Source organism: Olea europaea, chromosome 5 (genome assembly GCF_002742605.1).
Source record: "Olea europaea var. sylvestris chromosome 5, O_europaea_v1, whole genome shotgun sequence".
Lineage (NCBI taxonomy): Eukaryota > Viridiplantae > Streptophyta > Magnoliopsida > Lamiales > Oleaceae > Olea > Olea europaea.
Window position 1 is genome coordinate 3,003,352 of NC_036241.1, and position 7,540 is coordinate 3,010,891.

General features: G+C 33.1%; 2 pseudogenes; both read left to right on the top strand.

Moving 5' to 3' along the window:
• Window positions 1–2,092, top strand: part of LOC111394135 — a 3,965-nt pseudogene extending 1,873 nt beyond the window's left edge.
• A 2,917-nt stretch (window positions 2,093–5,009) lies between these two features.
• Window positions 5,010–7,024, top strand: LOC111394919 (annotated as a pseudogene).
• Window positions 7,025–7,540: the final 516 nt, after the last annotated feature.

Sequence of the window (7,540 nt, forward strand, 5' to 3'; positions counted from 1 at the left end):
CCCCCCCCCCCCCTTTTTTTTCTTTCAAAAAAAAGGATGAAAAATACTGGATTAAAAAAAAAAAAAAAAAAAAAATTGGAAAAGCATGCTTGTTCCTTTTATACTCGTTCTTCAAAACGTTCATCTTCTAAAATTTCATCCATCGTGAAATATCACACTTGACATAGTGTTATTTCAAAACCTTCATCTTCTAAAATTTCATCCAAACCCGACGAGGCTTGAATTTTGAATATAGCTTGCACTTTTTATATGTCACCCAATCAGGAATTATTTTCAACGTATGAAGAAGTTACAGAAGGTGTTGCAGTGACTAGTAATAATACATATTATCGGATAACTGGTATTGATTGGTTAGAATAAACATATTTGACGAGACGGTTAGAACATTTAATACGGTGAGAAATTTTTCCGATCTAAAGAGAAATCTTATCTCCTTAAGTACTCTTGATTCAAAAGGATACAGGTACATCGTCAAATATAGCTATCTTCACTTTCTCTGAAGTTGCCAACAACACGTAATTTTTAGTATAATGCAATGCACCATAGTATTCACGCGTCGGTCTAATCTCTTCTAAACAATTGATTTCATATTTAATCCCTTCGATCGGCCAGCCTTATCAAATATAATAGGTTGATTGTATCCCCATTTTTTAAGTTATTGTCTAAAAAACAATTCTCTAAATAGCATGTCTCCTTCATCTAAGTCAAAATCAATCATCGTGAAATTTTTACCTCTAGCTTCTTTTTCATTCCTTGACAATGGAGTAAAGAAAAATAAGTAGATCAGTCGAAGAAAAAGAAATCAAACAAAAGCAAGACATAATGAAAATCAATATAAAATAAAAATAGTCCCATACAACGATAGCAAAAACTTGTTCAGTCCAGATGTCATTCCTAGAGGACTGTTATATAACCGTTGTTTAAATTATTCGTAACATTAATTTGATCGAAAACAAATAATAAGGTTTGTGATTGGTGTTTATATTATTCTAGCTAAGCTAAATTACCTAACGTACACAATTTATCGAATTTGGGTTTTAAAAGTATGAATGTGGAAGCTAGGACTTACAATTTTACCTATCCCCTTTAATTCGCCAATCGAGATTCATTACTATCGTAGTGTTCGATCCAGATCCTTTAAAATATTCAATTTACCCCTCTTGAGTTCTCATTTAGCCTATTTAACTAAGTCAATTCCATATCTTTATGTGAATCAATCTTAGTTAAACAAAATATTAGTTCTATTAATTCTTCTAATGAGGGCAATAATTAGTATAGGAATCTTTACACGTTATACTTATTTACCAAATTTTATTATATGGTCTAAATCTAATACCCACCTCTCGATTAATAAAAGATTCACAAAATCATCAAATGTGTGATCAAATAATTCGACGTATTAAGCTCATAGCAAAATCAACATATGTAAGATAAAATAACAAAAATCTTGAATAAAAGAATTAAAGGATCGCAAATGGATTACATTGTTCACCATTGCTATAAATTTAGTTACTCGTAATAATGAAAGGAAAACAAAAAGTGTAGAGTTCATAACTGAATTTTGAAATCTTGATCATGGAATAAATTGGATATTGCACCAAGAATCTTTTTCAACCTCAAAAGTTTTCAAATCCTAACTTTTGCTCTTTGATCTTGATGATTATGAGTGTTTCTCCCTTAATTTTGCTCTCTAATTCTCCAAATTGTGTTCTATTTCTCTCTATGTGTGGAACTCCTTTCAATTGCCTCGTTTCTTGTATTTATAGCTGCTTCCATTTTTTCCCGAATTCAGAGATGCCATGGGAGTGGCGTTGCCCCAACTCTGAATAGTGCTCTTTGGTGGCGCCTCAACGTCCTGATGGTGGTGCAACGGTGGTCAAATAACCTCTGAGTGGTGAACCAGTCCTATGAATAGGTTGAAAGGGCCATTGTGTTTAGGCCAGAACTAAAGAACTGGCAGTTGGCAGTCAGAGACAAGCTATTGGAAGTCGGTGTTTTTCCCTATAATGGGCTTACTTTAAATTATTTAGTGGGTGCCAAGGTTCGACATTTGACAGTTTTGGTCGCAGACACAGTGCAGCTGATCTGTTAAGCTATGAGAAAGCTTCGAATATTCGAGTGGCTATCTATGCAAGTCTTGAAAGAATTCTTTAGCCTCTTATTCGCTAGATCTAAAATGGGCAATAGGAGTGGTTTTTCAAGACCAAACAAGGCCACCCTGCAATGGTGCATGAAAAGGGAGAGGTTTTTGTGCGGGGCTCTCGGAAGCCCACGGCTATTGCTCTTGAATGGTATTGGACCAAGGCCATACCTTTCATTGTGGGGAATCCTTGTGGTTTATCACTCGTCTTCTGTTGGCCAATTTCTGTATCACAATCGAATGAAACTCAGCACTACGCATCTTGTAGTATTTTTATCATAATTTTCTTTTCCATTATCCAATTGAGGCAATTCAAATTGGGTCGTAAAGATAACTCAAATAGCTATAATTTTACTAGATGTAGATCTTTTTCAATTCAAATGTTACTAGGCCAAAAATGGTCTCAATCTCCGGCTAAAATCTGGAATATCCTTGTGCAGTTGAAAATTGATTGTGAAATATTTTGGCTATATTTTACTCCTTTTGACTTTTAATTACATCCAATTGACCATTAGTGTTCTCGAATCTTCATCGTGAAGTCCAAAACAACTTTGAGTATTTACGTTGTAGTCCCCAAACTTTGGATCTTGCCTTTTTCACCAATTTTCGCTTCTTTTTTTTAATCCCACTTTCATTTATCGAGTTTCACCTAATAAGTGAAATATACAATAAAATAATTTATAATTGTTCAAAGTAACTCTAAATTGTCCATATTTTTAGGTCTAAATAAGTTATAAAATACGCTTATCAACATCCATGGATAGGGATACAAGTTTTGTTCTGTTGATCATTTGATATCATCAATGCTTTGTTTAACAATTATTTTTAATTTGCTCGTTTATCCTGGATTTCTTTCTTTTTTTTTCTTTTTTTTTTCTTTTTTACTCCTTTTCTTTTGGAGAGGAGAAGACAATTGGTGTGCACCTCTTTACATTTTTATTATGATTTTGGATTTTGGATCTAGCAATTTTACGTTGACTTTTTAAAAGAAGGTTGACAGATGACCTTTTTTTTACTGTGAGGCTTTGAGTTATACTCTAAAGGAGGCCCGACCTTTTGAAGATTGTTACCCCATTTTTGCAAAAATAATATGTTTTCTATATTTCATGGATGGCGCTTAAGAAGTAGTCAATATGTTTTATTATATTTGATTTATAAAAAATGTTAAAAAGAGCACACCAGGCGTCAGAGCCCATCATCATGACCGGAAGAATGTCCTCAACTCAAAGTTTAATAGATTTCTTAATATTTAGAGATTTTCTTAGATTTCATGATTTTTACTAGAATTTATGTAAATCATAAGATTTTAACCGGATTATTTTTTAGATTTTTTAATTGATTTGTTGAATTTCTTATAATTATAATAGATGATATTAGTTCCTAATAGGATATCCAAAAATAGAAACTCTAACCTTATCGTTAGACAATGCATTTAATATCATTAGTCTATTACACCAACAAATTAAACACTACAAGAAACTATGACTTTGCCGACCAGTTTTTCCCAACCAACCAAAAATTAGTCAGTGAAAATGCTCTTTTACTGATTTGTAAAAAAAAATCTTATGATAAGTTCCCTTCATCTTTCTGTTCCTTTCTTTGCATCTCTATATGAATTATTTGCCTCTCTTTGAACCTTCAAGGGACGATTTTTCTCTTTGGTTAACTAAAATCCTAGATAGGAATGGGATATTGGTGGATGAGGGTCGTGGTTGCCAGTGGTGCTAATAGTGGTGGTTTGCTGGTGGTGGGGAGTGAATTTGAGTGAGTGAACGATGTTAGCAATAATATATTTGGTTCTCTTCAACTCTTAACTGGAAAACCAAATGTCCGATTGTCCTTTCTAATGAGTACTGAACTGCCTTGATATCTATGTTGAACATTTGAAAGTTGCTGTAGTGTCGACAGAAATCGTACCTTGCGTATTGAACATTTTTTTGTGGAATGAAATGAGGTTGCTGGTTTTTGCTTCTGGACGGAAGGTTGAGGATTAATTTGTGGTCTTTCTCATCTCTTATCTTTGAATTGCCGAAAAGACGTGAAGAAAACTACTTTAAAGTGGCAAATTAATTCTAGTCATCACTTATAACTGTCAGAAAGGCTTGTCAAAAGACACGACCATACGAACAGACACATCTCTTGAAATTTATATCTTTACATGAAGAGACACAATTGTTGAAAAATAATCATACAAAAAGTCATAATCATTGATATGAAAAGACACAACTTTCCATCCAAATATTTTCTAGATTCTATACGATTTTCCAATAATTTCAAGCATTTAAGTGGCTTAAATTTGGCTTAATTTCTCATTCATCAAATAACGAATTCCACTTAAATAATCATTTAAAACTAATCACAACCAAATTTCGATACAAAATTCCAACACTTTGTTGTCGCATATTATATTTATTTATTCTTATCTTTATTTATGCTTGAGTTTCACTGAGATTGTAAAATATCTAGCATCCCACCAACCATTAAATGGAAATTACCATTTGTTTGAAGAAGTTCAAAAAAAAACTTGGAGAATTTAAAGAAATTTGATTAAAAAAATCAAGGATAAGATTTATGTCCATTATCATGTTAATTAAGAAAGACTTTTATTTAAAAACAGGAACTAAATGAAAGGATCGCACAGTTCATTTTTGTGCCTTTTTTTCTTACCTATACAAGGGGATATAGTAATCGATGTATAATCAATGTGAATTTCTCATTTTAATTAAGAAAGACTTCTATTTCAAATCAAGAATTAAATGATAGGATCAGACAGTCCATTTTTGTGCCTCCTTTTTTAAACCTCTATAAGGAGATGTAGTGATCGATGTGTAATCAATTGAATTTCTCCAACAGTCAAGGAAATAAGAAAATGCAGCAAGAAACTGTAGTTCTGATTGTAGGGGCAGGGCCAGCTGGTTTAGCAACTTCTGCATGTCTAAACCTCCAAAATGTACCCAACATTGTTCTAGAGAAGGAAGATTAATGTGCTTCCCTCTGGAAGAAAAGGTCTTACGATAGGCTAAAGCTTCATTTAGCAAAGCAATTTTGTGAACTTCCTCACATGCCATTCCCACAAAATGCACCCACATTTGTGTCCAAAACTGGTTTTATCCAATACTTGGATAATTATGCTTCCCATTTTAACGTTAACCCAATCTATCATAGGACAGTTGAGTCTGCATCATTTGATGAGCGAGAAAGGAAGTGGCTTGTCATTGTAAGGAACACACTTATTAATGCGGTAGAAAAATATGAGGGGATGTTTCTTATCGTCGCAACCGGTGAGAATTGTGAGGGCTATATACCTAATGTTCCAGGGTTAGATAGCTTTCATGGTGAGGTAATGCATTCTAGCCGTTATGAAAATGGCAAGAGATTTGATGACAAAAATGTCTTGGTTGTCGGTTGTGGAAATTCTGGTATGGAAATTGCATATGATTTGTCGAACTGGGGAGCTCAAACAAGTATAGTTGTACGCAGTCCCGTAAGTGATTTTTTTTTTTTATCACGTTATGTTTTTAAATATTTTGCACTTTTACCATTAAGAACTAGATTTTGCAACAGGCTATCAGCAATATAATTTTTCAATCCTGGTCTAATTTTATTTTTCGAAAAATATATAGTTGATTTTGTCGCTAACCTTTTGCGCTAACACCTTTTTGGTAGTGTGGAAACATTCACAATTGTTATTTTCATAGCAGTTTTATCTACACTTTTGTGCATGTAGCATAGATAGGACACACTATCAATATTACAAATTAAATAGCAGTAAATTAATGGCAGCCTTTTCCAAGAATTGAATGCGATCATTATTAATCGTGGTTTCTTCTTTTCAGGTGCATGTTCTTACCAAGAGGATCGTGCAACTAGGGATGGTTTTATTGAAAATTGTCCCTTGTTACCTGGTGGACAATATCATATTGAATTTAAGCAAATTTACATATGGAAATTTTTCTGACTATGGCCTTCAAAGGCCAAGCAAGGGACCATTCTATCTCAAAAGGATAACTGGTCGATCTCCTGTTATTGATGTTGGAACAGTGGACAAAATCAAAGCACAAGAAATTAAGGTATACCTCATTTTTTCACAAATCTTAACTCTCTAAACCCTAGACGCTCAAAACGAGAAGACTTCTAACCAGATTCATCATCCTTTTCAGGTTTTTCCATCCATCAATAAGATCAATAGAGATTGTATACAATTTGCTAATGGTGACACAAAAAGCTTCAATGCCATTGTTTTTGCTACTGGCTACAGAAGCACAGTGAGAAAGTGGCTCAAGGTAATTCAGAAATTTTATATACTTAAACCCTGTTTGGTACCTCTAAAATTTAAATAAAAGTTAACAATTAATTTTAATCGCATATTTCCTAGGACACACTACTTTTCAAACACACATTCCATCAACTGTTATCAAAATCTACAAAAATCTGATTTTTAATCTCTACCAAACAGGAGCTTACTAATTTTCTGTTTGTTGGCTCTCAAATAAATGAATGAAAAAACCCGGTCTAAAAAATTTAAAACGAAAAATCATTGTGATTACTAGAAAAAGCGTGTTGGTTATTCTTACCAAGTGTTTGTCGAAATCTTCATCTTCTGTAATTTCATCCAACGTGGAATATCACACTTGACAGTGTTATCTACTTATTTATGTTGTTTATACATTTTGGTGTTTTACTAACTTAATTTTTCTCAAACAGGATAATGGGGGATTATTTAATGAAGAAGGAATGCCCAAAAAGAGAGTCCCAAGTCACTGGAAAGGAGAAAATGGCCTTTACTGTGCTGGATTTTCAAGGAGTGGATTATTTGGAATTTCTAATGATGCCAAGTCTATAGCTCAAGATATTTGTGTGGCTTTTGGGCAAAAAAAATTATAGTTTTAATGAGTTTAGCATCGTTTGCTCTTCATAAGTTTTTTGGAAGAGGCGAAAAGTGTTTGCGTGAGTTGGAAGAGAATGAAAATAGGTGCCATACATGTCATATGCACGAAAGTGGTGCCGATTAATTTCACATCACATTTGCATAAGGCTTGATTTTGTTTTTAGTACTTTATTTTTTTAATTATAATGGTTTGTTGAATTATAATTTTTTATTTAAGGGCTTCGTTGATAGTATGTTAGGAGATTAAGGACCTGGTGCAATTTCAATTGAACTTTGCATAGGTTAATGTATCTTCAGCTGCAACAGTGTATAGGATTCGCATTTTTAATTTTGATTGCTGAAATTTATATCTGCGAACTCTTGATCTGAACTCGCAATTTTGATAAACCAATGGACTTGTGATTGTGTATTCATATTTATTTCTCAAGCGCAACTTATCATGCGCAAGGTTATTTTTATTTCTGTTTTGCGAATATTCAAATAGTTATCAAAAAATAATTGTACGATGAACT